Source organism: Saccostrea cucullata, unplaced genomic scaffold (genome assembly GCF_032062105.1).
Source record: "Saccostrea cucullata isolate Sc308-1 unplaced genomic scaffold, CSIRO_AGI_Scuc_v1 ctg3141, whole genome shotgun sequence".
NCBI lineage: Eukaryota > Metazoa > Mollusca > Bivalvia > Ostreida > Ostreidae > Saccostrea > Saccostrea cuccullata.
Window position 1 is genome coordinate 1 of NW_026921677.1, and position 13,744 is coordinate 13,744.

Sequence of the window (13,744 nt, forward strand, 5' to 3'; positions counted from 1 at the left end):
CCATATTTAAAATGAAATGACTTCCGAATGAATCTTACACGATTCTTGCACGAAAGTCACACGGTTCTTACACGAAAGTCGCACGTTTCTCACACGCTTTTCGCACGCTCGCTACACGGTTTGCACGAAACGCTTTCGAGCTTACACGAAACGCTGCACGGTTTACACGAAACGCTACACGATTTGCACGAAACGCTGCACGGTTTACACGAAACGCTACACGGTTTGCACGAATCGGAAAGCGCACGAAAGTCACACGCTTTTTTGGGGTAGTAGCACGTCTCAGGGTCTGTAGTAAGTTGTAAGATATTTATTTACCAGCAATGATAACACAAAGGTCCTTTCTAGAAAGATCTGCCTTTCCTTTCCGAATTTCCTCCTCAAAATTCGGGAAACAGGTAATCATATCATCTTGGATCAAATCAAACTCTGGAGAATTGATAAGCTTATGCAAGTGGTCAAATATACAGGTAACCAAATCCTTGTCCTCGTCTTTCTTTACCAGGGAGAAATTCCTTTTTAAAAGATGAAAAATTTAATACCACTTTCTATCAATCTTCTTTTGAATTATTTATTATCATAATAAAGAACTTTGTACATTCTTTTCAACATATCCTACATAGACATGTAGCATTAAAGAGTGGGTGGTTGGTTCCTCAATTGTTTTCCAGACTTAATTTTAACTATAGAAAATGTTAATCGAACACTCATGATGACTCATCCCCCAACCAAAGAAAAATCATTTGTGTAATTTTTCTTGGGGATGTATGTAAGTTAGTATAGTTTCTCTTACCGGTCCTCCCAACTTAAAAAAACGTGCTATATGACTGCTATTTATATAAAAATGACTTAAATATTCGTAGTATTATAATAATTACTATTTTTGACTCTCACCTCTTACCTACCTTGCAATTCTTCTTTCAGTTTTCCTCAGTTCTTCTAAGGAATTATCAAAGGGATTGTCCTTTTTCTCGGTTTCTGCTACCTGAGCAGACGTTTGCCTAAAATAATAAGATCTTTGCATAAAGTTAATGAACACAATTGACAAGTAGATGCTTGGTACATTTGTTTTCTTTCTTCTACACAATGAACACCAGGAGTTCATAAGTTCATAATTGTGGGATTGTATTTCATATTGGATACCAAAAAATGTTTTCATAAAATTCTATTGGACAGGTTTAAGTTCAAAAATAACATTTTGCTACTGGAGTCAGTGCCGTAAAAATTGAGAAAAAAGCGAACCCTTTTGTGAATATCCTTATTTATTATACGAGGGTTGTCCCAAAATTCCGTAGACAAGCGTTGTTTTGTAGGAACCCTACGTCATACATTAATGAAACTTTGTATATAGATTAAAACAATACTATCTAATAAATTTATGGACAAATATGGAGTATCTACACAATTTATTCCAATTTAAAAGACACATTTCTTCGTCTGATGTAGGAAGGCGGCGCAATACCCAAAAGTTGCAATTAAAATTTGGTATCTTATATTTCAAATCCTACGGAGAAGTAAATACTACCCCGTATATTTCAATGGAGATGAAAACTCTTAACATAGGCGGATCCAGGAATTTGTAAAAGGGGGGGTCCAACATTTTTGACCTATTAGGTACTGTTTGCAACATCTACCGCTCCCAATTTTCACCCCACTTTGTTTGTGTACATGTAAATGATCTAAAGAAAAAATCCGGAAAATCGCAATCGGAAGGACAGACAGGTGGATAGATGGACCGAGAGTAAACTAGCACCCCTCCCTCTTCTCAGCAAAGCGAGAAAGGGAGACTAATAATACAAAACAATTGTTTGATATTAACCCAATATCACACTGTTCTGATCAGGCCTAGAGTCCCAAATATCTATAGCGAATTGCTCTATCAACTTTAGACATTTACTATTCTGGTCAATTATACTGGAGTGACAGATTTAACAGAAATATCGTAAAACTCTATATTTATCATAAGAAATGAACGATATGACCTTTGATGAACCAGATGCGCATTTCGACAAATAATGTCTCTTCAGTGATGCTCAGACCAAAACTATTGGAAATCTTAAAAAAGATAAAGAGCTACAAGCATGGATCGAAAGTGCCGAACATGAGCCAAAATCCGAACAAAGACCAGAGCTATGCCCGAGGGAGATACGTATACGTCCTTTATTTCTAAAATATATCACATTAAAATTTATATATCTGTTTCATGCTAGCACTGGAGTACTAGACGAAACTGGGCTTATGAATACCCTCGGGGACTAAAAATCCACCAGCAGAGGCATATTACTAACATTAATTTTCAGTTATAATTCTCTCTTTGCTACAAGGATATACAATTTTGATAATACATTTTTTTATTTCGTAGGCACACATAACCAAAAAAATGGGGGAAGGGGTATCCGCACATGAAGGCCTATCTAGAATTTATTTTACTTTAAAAATATACATGTAAATTACATGGGAGAGGGTAGGGAACCACCCCAACCTGTTTTTTTTCCTACAAATCGTAAAAAAAAGAAAGAAAGAAAAAGTAAAATTGGACTCCTCCTTTTAAAAGGAATATTAATAGCTGACTCTCTCTGAAGATAAAACTCAATGGTAGACCCCTCCCCTACACCGTGCCGTTCACAAACTTGAGAGTTTAAGCATAGTTTGGGGTATTTGTATCAAAATTAATGAAATTGATAATCACGTACATAACCATCCCCACGTTTAGTTTTGAAACGTGACGTTTATGTGATAAATATAGTATAATAGGTCCTTATGTGTTTTATAAAAAATATGCAAAAAACTGAAATAGCTGCAGTGCTTGTTCTACTGCCTAACCCTTTCATGAACTGAATATTTGATAAACAAAGTTTGTTCAGATCACAGGGCTTCTTATAAATTTTGTACTCAATCTGTATGTTATATATCTATTCATGGCTTGAGAATTTAAAAGAAAAGCCCCCCCCCCCCGTTTTGTGTTTGAACTCAGAGCATAAAGTTTGTACAATATAGCTGCGCTCCCTACAACGGTCACACCGTCAATATATTACTATATTTACATTTGCAAATGTTTTCCTTTACATAACACTACTGAAGGCAAGCGTTTTTATAACTGTGTAAATACAGGTTTGGGGTCAAGAGGTCATAGATGTGCGTTTGGATAAACGTTCCACGTAATTTCTCTGTGACGTCATAAAGGGTCGACGCGCGTTTAGTGGATTACATACATGCCGTTGGGTTTGAAAAATTAACGCATTTCACACATTAAAAGTAACAATCAGGCAAATATAAAGTATGAATAAGTCACAAATGTAAATATAAGTAATAAGGTATCATTTTTTGAGTTTTATTGAGATGTAAAACGGGTTGACACATGATCAAATCCTCCATAAAGCCCTTCGGGCTTTATGGGATTTGATCACGTGACCAACCCGTTTTACATCTCAATAAAACTCAAAAAATGATACCTTATTTCTTAAGTATATGTTAGCCAATGTTCATGATACATTGTAACAACCAGCCTTCCACATGTATAAATTTGTGTTACACGTGAAACGACCTTTTTCAAAATCGTCGTGTATGACTTAGCCTAAAAATCAAACATTTGGCTAGTAGCCTAGTTCAATATAAACAACTCTTGATAAAAAAAAAGTAAAAGCTTACCATAATATTTATGAATTATGGACAGTTTAATCTTTTTGCCTTACTGGAAGCAGCTTCAGAGTTATTCTAAACAAAACTGTATATGTACAGCGCTGATGTTTCCGGTAAAATCTCGTCAACTTTCTATTTCTTTTCTTTTTTTTTCTTTCCTTTTTTACTTGATTTATATTTTTAATTTTTTTTTTTTTGGGGGGGGGGAGGGGGGTGTATACATTTTTTTGGTCCGCGAAAAAGGGGGGGTCCGGACCCCCTGGACCCCCCCTCTGGATCCGCCCTTGCTTAAAACTATATTTCCTCAAATTCTGGTGTTTAGGATTCGATAAATATGACTTTTATAATGTTTTGTATACATTGGATTGAAATCCGACTTTTTAGCTCTTCTGAGCCAAAGGCTCAAAGAGCTAATGCTATGGCCATTTGTGCGGTGTGCGTCGTGCGGCGTGCGTTAACTTTTTAGAATATGGGCCATAACTCAAGAACCCCTTGGCCAATCAGTGTCAAATTTGTCACAGGGTATCCTTGGCCCAAGGGCTACCATTTATACTAAAATAAGGGTTGGGACCCTGAATCAAGGGGAGATAATCAGGAAAACAAAACAAAAAGTACTGGTTGCTAAAAAATCTTCTTCTCCAGAACCACCAGGCAGATTTTCACCAAACTTACATACAAGTATCATGATATGTTGAAGATTAAAAATTGTTCAAGGCATGACCCTGGGGCAAAGGGCGTGGTCTCAAGGTCACTTTAAAGTTGACCTAAATTTACAATTATTAAAAATGTTCATATATTTTGCTTACTATAAGGACTAGGATCATCAAATCTTGTAAGTTGATGCATCTTAGGACTTCACATCATGTTAACTCAAAAGTAGGTCACGGTGACCTACTTTTTAAATTTTGTGGGCATTTGTTTTCAAATTGATTTAAAGGCATATTTTGGATACTTTAAGGCCTATGATCATCAAACTTAGTCAGTTGATGCATCTTGGGTCCTTGAACAACGTCAACTTAAAAGTAGGTCACCGTGACCTACTTTTTGAACTTTATGACTTATCCTTTTCAAAACATTTAATCCCATTATTTCAGGCACTGAAAGGGTTAGAATCATCAAATCTTGTAAGTTGCTGCATCATGGGACCTTAAAACATATTTAAGAAAAAAAAGGTCACTGTGACCTACTTTTAGAATTTTGCAGGCATTTGTTTTCAAATTGTTTAAAAGGCATATTTTGATTACCTTCAAACCCATGATCATCAAACTTGGTCAGGAGATGCTTCTTGTGACTCTGAAAAATGTCGACCAAAATGTAGGTCACGGTGACCTACTTTCAAAATTTTATGGCTATATTTAAGTATCTTAGGTATTTATTGGCTAAGAATCATCAAACTTTGTGAGTTGATGCATCTTGGGTTTTCATATAGTGACAACCAAAAATTAGGTCACAGTGACCTACTTTCGACATTTTATGGCTATATTTAAGCATCTCCGGTACTTATTGGCTTAGAATCATCAAACTTTGTCAGTTGATGCATCTTGGGTTTTCGGAGAATGTCGACCAAAAATAGGTCACGGTGACCTACTTTTGACATTTTATGGCTATATTTAAGTATCACTAGTACTTTTTGGTTTAGAATCATCATACTTTGTCAGTTGAAGCATCTTTGGTTTTCGGAGAATTTTGACCAAAAAGTAGGTCATGGTGACCTACTTTTGAATATCTCGGGTATCTATTGGCTTAGAATTATCAAACTTGGTCAGCAGATGCATCTTGGGACTCTAAATAATGTCAACCAAAATGTAGGTCACGATGACCTACTTTCGACATTTTATGGCTATATTTAAGTATTCTCCGGTACTTATTGGCTTAGAATCATCAAACTTTGTCAGTTAATGCATCTTGGGTTTTCGGAGAATGTTGACCAAAAAATAGGTCAAGGTGACTTACCTTTTGACATTTTATGGCTATATTTATCTATCTCTAGTACTTATCGATTTAGAATCATCATACTTTGTCAGTTGATGCATTCGGATTTTCGGAGAATGTCCACCTAAAAGTAGGTCATGGTGACCTATTTTTGAATATCTCAGGTATTTATTGGCTTAGAATTATCAAACTTGGTCAGCAGATGCATCTTGGGACTCTAAAAAATGTCAACCAAAATGTAGGTCTCGATGACCTACTTTCGACATTTTATGGCTATATTTAAGTATCTCTGGTACTTAGTGGTTAAGAATCATCATACTTTGTCAGTTGATGCATCTTGGGTTTTCTGAGAATGTTGACCAAAGAGTAGGTCACAGTGACCTCCTTTTTTTTGAATATCTCAGGTATTTATTGGCTTAGAATTATCAAACTTAGTCAACAGATGCATCTTGGGACTCTGAAAAATGTCGACTAAAATGTAGGTCACGATGACCTACTTTCGACATTTTATGGGTATATTTAAGTATCTTAGGTATTTATTGGCTTAGAATAATCTAACTTTGTCACTTGATGCATTTTGTGATTTCCAAGAATGTAGACCAAAAAGTAGTTCTAATTGGCTAAGAATCATCAAACTTTGTCAGGTGATGCAACTTGGGTCTTTAATAGGATACTTAGGGTTAGAGGCTTCAAATACAAGTGATAGGTTGTACAATTTATGAGAAGAGCGATTCAAGGCCCTTGGGCCTCTTGTTGCAAAATGGCGGCTGCGTTGGCACAGGCGGCGCACTGGACTACGATCAAGTGTTTTGATCCTGAATTCACTGTTAAAGAAATGTACCATTCATAAATGTATGGTAGACTAGGAAACATTTTCTCGTCCTGTGTATTTAAAATGACTAAAACGGTTTCTTTATGTATATGTGAATGACAGTAGCTAAAATAAAAGACAGGGCTTAGAAATGGGCAAGAGTTCCATTGTGCAACCCCATTAGAGAACACAGACGAAAAGCCCATAAAAATAGAGCATTTTAAAATTATTATTATTTCATACTTGTACATACATATACTTTGTTTACATATTTTAAAGTTTGATCATATCACAGTAATTAAGATATTTCACATTTATAACTTTAACCGTTTCGTTTAATTTGAGAATTTGATTCTGGTAATTGAAACATTTTTCCCAAAAATTTGAACCGTTGACATTTGTATTTTTGACGTTGCAGATTGCTCCGGGTGTTGGGGAACGATATCACTTAAAATGTTATTACTCGAAAGGTTTTCAGGTAAACATGATAAAACTTCGTAATTTATCTGCCAGGAACACGCTTTATCCACTCTGAAAATTTTATGAAGATACATTAATTTCTTTAAAAGATATGAGCTCAGTCTACGAAATTTTGGGACAACCGTCGTATACTTAACGTATATCAATCAATTGTACTGTTGATTTTACGTAATCATGTGACGTCGTGATCCAGCTTTCAGGATCACTACACTGTGGTTTTCTGAATCAACATTACCACTCTTTGAAACTGATGACGTAGTAAGCTGAAACATTACGCTATTTTTCTTGCGTGTAAAAAGGTCCCTTGCTATTATGCTTTATTTTATGCATAGACATTATACAATTAGATCTCTGAAGTTTTATTTTGCGATATTTAGCGAATTATTAAATTAATCATTATAACAGTAACTTAATCCAAAAAGCCGTACCACGTCGAGTTGACAGGCGCGGATCATCAGATCACACTAGACGCAAACCTTCGGATCAAGTTACTGTTATTATAGGATTAAACGTTCTTTTTGAAAAATTTATCGATGTGTAAACTCTTGACATTTTACTCACAAACTAAATAAAAGTGCGAAGCACTTTTATGTTAAGTTTGTGAGTAAAATGTCAAGAGTTTACACATCGTTAAATTTTTCAAAAAGAACGTTTAATTCTTATAATTCCAATATCGAATTTTTGAAAATATTTAAATTATTTCTCTTTGAGGCCTCCATACAATCCGTTATTTCTGGACGGCGTAGGAATACATTTTACCGTAAAGGAACGTAATCGAGATGAATTTCGATAAAGTCCAACTTAAATTGTCAAAACAATAGATAAATAAACTTATAACAACTAATCGAATATTGTTTAAGTCAACAAATATCGTAATTACGAGTTTACTTCAGAATAGTTCGTCTTTGACCATGGCCACGTTGACAACTTGCAGACCGACGACGCCTTCAATTTGCACTTGTTCATTCAAATATTGAGGAACAATATAGAAAGTAAATATGAATTTGATGCTAATAGGGCAAGAGTTTGAGGTACGTTTCTTTTCCCTGTCAAAACGATACAGACTGAGCTTATTTTCTACGTATGAACGTTGAGACAGCGATTTTTAAAATTCACACTCGTGATCGGACAGTGACATAAACATTTTCACGGCGTCCATCAGTTAGGCAGTCTAGTATGTTGCCAGTTTTGTTTAAGCCCTAATTAAATTTAAAGTTTCTTGTATTCATTATTTAGCCAGAACAGACCCAGAAATAACTGCTTTCATTGTTTATACGATAACCTAGTAGTGTCATCAAGAAAGTAGTTCTGATTGAAAGAATTTATCGATGTGTAAAAATTTTCTGGAACGTGTTCTCGTCCAATCAAAACACAGGAAATCAATAGATAAAATTAAGATTGGAATTATAATAATATAAATGCAATTAATTCACTGCATATTAGATTCCTGATATTTGTTTTCAACTAAAACTCCTTTTATTCGCCAAATAAAAGAATATTAATATATGTAGCGAGTGTTCTAGCCACACATCTTACTAAATGTTCCTTGATTTTAACAGGAAGTGACAATAAGAAAATTAGACTCTTATGGGTAATAAACAATATCATAGGTACATGAAGAATGGGGTATTAGAACGGCAACATTTATAGGAGGCCAAGAGTCCTGATTTCCAATTTTACTGTGACGTGATTGATTATAGCTTATACAGATATTTATCTTTTGTTTACTGAATTTACATGTGAAACACCTATCCAGGTACCCATCAAATGAATCTCATAATTCGTTCAGTACGAAATGACATATATTTTACCTTGTGCATATCTTTGGCCTTCTATAGACGGCTGGTTCCTCTATGTCTTCATTTTCAGTGGAACTGAAAAAAAATATGCATATTGCTCCAATTATTTAATTTTGAAGATGTTTGTCCTTTAAGGTCATTCATAAAAAATAGATACGCTGTCCAGGTATTGCAAAGAATAAGATATATTATATTTTCCCTATATTTATTTCTTAAATAGTGCTCTTATCAAAAAGAAATGTTCTACGTATAAACAAGGTCTAAAACCATGTAATTTTATTCATTTGGTAATTTATAATATCAAAGTATAAATATCAGCGGTTTCATTTAATCATCAATTCACAAGTTTTGTCACGGTAGTTACAATGGCTGTTACAACAAATAAATTTATCATTAAGTAAAATGCTGACGGACATTTTCATACTAATTCTTAGACCATTGACAATTGTTTACCTACTGAGTTATCCACGGATATCTCCGCTTTTCCCGTTAATTAATCTTTCATTATACATTATATTTTTTTGATAGAAATTATTGTCACTTTTCCATCTTTTTTTTTTTTTTGGGGGGGGGGGGGTCTTAGTTACCTAATTACATGCATATAACTTTTGTTGCACTTTAACTATATATCGTTGTCATTGAAGGTATTGCATAAAGGTTTAACTCTCCTTTTCCTTCCTTTTTTTCTAAAAACAGTTTAAAGAGATAAAAAGATAAATGAAATGAACAAAAAGGAAGGAAAAATGTAGAGAAGGAGCTAGAGCTATGTTATTTTTGACAAGGGGGATGGATATCAGTATTGTTAAGAATCCTTAGTACTTGATCTATTCTTGTTAATGTTTACAGGTGACATTCAATTACTTACGGGTCTGGGGGATTTAAAAAATATAATTAAAAAATTAATACAGAGAACAATCAAAAGTAAAAGACTGTATAAGATTTATTCTGTTGTGTTCATAAAATTATATAAAAAAAATCCTGTGCGTGTAAGGGATAATGAATATTTTGAATAAAGTACATAAAGAAGGACATAGATTTTTTACCTGACATTTTGACCAAAGACAGCCCCTTTCTCTGAAGATTTTTCGTTTAGAACACTTTCTGTTCTGTTTTCCATATCTGCAAAAACACTAGCAGTAATACTATGATTTTATATATATAGAAACATTCCTGTCATTCTGATTTCTGTTGGAATAACTTAATAGACTAAACTTCAAATGATATAAATTGAGTTACATTTTGTAATTGATTAATTGCATTAAAGATATTCAGCATGAAAAATGTCTCTTGTTGTGTCCTTGAGTTCCACATTTGTATTTATCACTTTCAGTAAGACAATTTCTTAAAAGGTTGTAGTGAGAACATCAATGCACACTTTGCATAATTTTTTTTATTTATTTTAAGGCTCTGCTGAATCGTGAAGTTGCGCAGTTCTAGAGAGCATATCAAAATCATTTCACTGCAAAAGTATGAATTATTTACACAAAACATGCATTCAGTAATGCATATTTATTGTATCTTTATCACAAGGACTTGAAATTTGATCATATTACATGTATAATGTACTCTATTCGTTACTCTTTTGAAAAACAAGGCTACAAAATCTTGTCAAAATTGATTTAAATCATTATTTCATAGGGAAAAAATCATTGGCTAAGGAACTGCATTTGACGACAAATCAACCAATTGGGTCACTTGTATAACCTCAAAACAAAAGAATGATAAGATGAAATTATTAAACAGTATTTTTTATTTATATTTCTCTTAACATTTTAAATTATCTTTAATTTGAGTGTTAATGATTCTATGTCGTTTATCTCTTGGTGGATTAATATTTTAATGATGCCTTCAGCTCCCTTATCGTGCAAATGACGGCCTGATTTTGTGCCCCAGTTATTTTCGTTGTTGTTGATATCAAGACAAGAACACTCATCCATAAAGGCAGATGCAAACATAGCGTACCTGGATAAATTGTGCATTCAGTTCTTGAACTCCTATTTAGATCTAAATTCTTGTTTGCTCAAAAACTTTCCGCAGCTTTTATATTTGTAATTGGATATATTAATTGCATATGTCTTAATAACAAGTGTTGAAGATACATGTATATGTAATGTATTATAATTTATAGAGAATTACTATTCCACATATTTTTGCAATGCAATATAATCCGACTATAAATAAAATTTACTACTACTTATGCAAATTCCACTCTTAAGTACACATTATACGAATATTTAAAGAATCTTCAAAAACGATGAAAATAACTTAATTCATGCTTTTAAAGGTTGAATGAATTAGATAAATGCATGTATTTAAATTTTTGCATTCATCATATCTCAGGAATCTTTTTAAAAATATGTATAGATTTATTAGAGCATATCCAAAAGGGTAGAATTTTCAACTTAAGCTAGTTAATAGAAATTTCACAATTCCTCAATATTATAGATACGAATTTAATATTTCGTATTTAATTCTTGAATCATTTACAACTATGTTTAAATATAAATACAAAGCTAAGCGGTTCTGTGTTTATCAACTATTTTTTTTCCCCTTTCACTGTCTAGAATCCAAAGACAAACTATTTCATGCTGGAAAAGATGCACGTGTTTACATGGTTTTCGAAGGTGGATTATTTTTTAACAGAGATTTCAAAACTCAACTTTTAAAAAAATTATCCTTTCGATAACACAAACTTATTTTAAATAATTTCTCCGTCAAATAAAAGGTAATGAATAAAAATTGGGCAAATTCTATTTGACTTACCTTAAGAGGGGCGACACTGAATAACAGATAGCACTATGAAAAGGCAAGGTTGCGAACAATAATCAGGTTGGACAGGTGTACCTGTTCTGCATTTTCAAAAAGAATTTAAATACAAAATAAGATTACTATTTTCTGTGTGTAAATAGCACTTTTTGCTGCACATTTTAAAATTGGATGCAAAGTTTTATGCAACACATATGCAAACATCATGATTATGTAACATTTTATTTTATTTTAATATATTTCTTTGGGGGCATGATGGGTGTGATCCGAGGAGGTACAGAACAATTTTTTTTACAAAATCTAAATGACATCATTTTCGAAATCAAAAAAAGTACATAAATTTTTCACTTATACAGAGACGTCGTCACTGTGTGCCGGTGAAGAGCTTCAAATCTAGACCAATACTCGGCACTAAGGGTCACTGTGCAGTGAGGGTTTTTTTTTATCAGGTCACGCCTACCGTGACACGAGACCTACGTTTTTAAGGTTATATCCATACTGCTTAGTGGCCCGGAGTGCCAAGTATAGGACAAAATTTGTAGCTCTCCATCTGCAAGTGGTGGCGTCTCCACTTGAGTGACAAATTCGAGAGAGAGGGACGTTAAACAACATACAATCAATCAATATATTTCATGAAAGTGTTAGCAGGAATATATATTTTCCTTCAAAATATGTAAAGTTGACGATAGAAAAATTGAATTTGCAATTGTCTCCTCTGTCAAAATTGTTCATTTGCATTTCTCATATTTAGTTGGTAAAACTTCCAAATATGAGACTCTGTTGTGTGTTTAATTTTACAGACCTACTCTCCAAGAAATAGATAAATGTTGTCAATGATAAACTCCAGCATACAAAGGATTTTCATGAAGCACATTGACATTTTTTAACCAAAACAAACACTATGCGCCAGGCAGCAAAAAAGTTTGGAAAAAGCTATTTTTAGCATTAAGGTCACAGTCAAGGTAACAAGGTCATTGGCTTGGTGTCATTTGAAAGAGCTTGATTAGAGTAGTATGCGTACCAAATATGAAATCTCAATCTCTCATGGATCAAAAGTTATAGTGAGGGTTAAAAAAGCTATCTTTAGCATGTAGTTCACAGTCAAGGTGACAAGGTCACTGATCTTGGTGTCATTTAGAGGAACTTGATTAGCGGAGTATGCATACCAAATACATGTATAAAGTCTCTATCTTTCATGGTTCCAAAGTTATGGCGAAGGTTAAAGTTTGCAGAAAAAAAGTTATTTTTAGGATATAGGCCACAGTTAAGGTCACAAGGTCATTAACCTTGGTGTTATTTAAAAGAAGTTAATTAGTGGAGTATGCTTACTAAATATTAAGTTTCCAACTCTCATGGTTCAAAAGTTATGGTGAAGGTTAAATTTCGAGACAAACAAACAACCAACCAAACAGACAGACAGACAGACAGGATAAAAACAATATACGCCCTGGATCTATCGATCGCAAAAAATATATATAGTTAACTATAGCTTACTATACATGTAGTTACATGTAGCTATAGTTAACTATAGTGATAAATATGAAAACTTTAATTTAATATAGTGATAGCTTTGACACTTTAGTTACCATAGTATACGTAATACGTATAGTACACTTTGATTAACTAAATTGATAACTATAAATACTTTGATTTACCACCGTGATTGGTATGAAAACGTTTATTTACGGTGGTAAAAAAGTTTGCTTTATTATGGTGATCACTTTGACACTTTGATTTACTATGATTAACTAAAACAAACTATACTTAACTATAGTATTTCGTTAGGGAAATAGATAGACAACAATTTCAACTAAATGACAACCTTACATGTACATGTATACATAGAATAAACGCCTGTATAGATTTTATTTTCTTTTAATAAAACAGTATCCAAAACTTAATAGTAGCCCTGGCTATACAAAAAAATTCGATGATTAATCAAAAGATAAATCCACTTGGGTACATACTGAATATGAAAAAAAATCTTTAAACTGAATTTGATTGGCTCTGTCACTCACAGACACGGTGTTAATATTTGCATATAATGCAAGTTCTGAGCATGACTCAATCTCCTTGAAGAAATACCCAAGCAATACTTTAGACATGAATGACGACATGATGAATTCATTATACAAACATTTCAGAAAAAAAGTTTTCACGTCAAGTATAAACGTAATTAAAGAACGTCAAATACATGTGTCCATTGGACCACATGTTTCGAAGAATGTACTATCCAAATAAAACAAGGACACTACTCACAAGTTCTCATAAAACAATTAAAGATACAATTCATTCCATGAAGTACAAGCATCTTGTA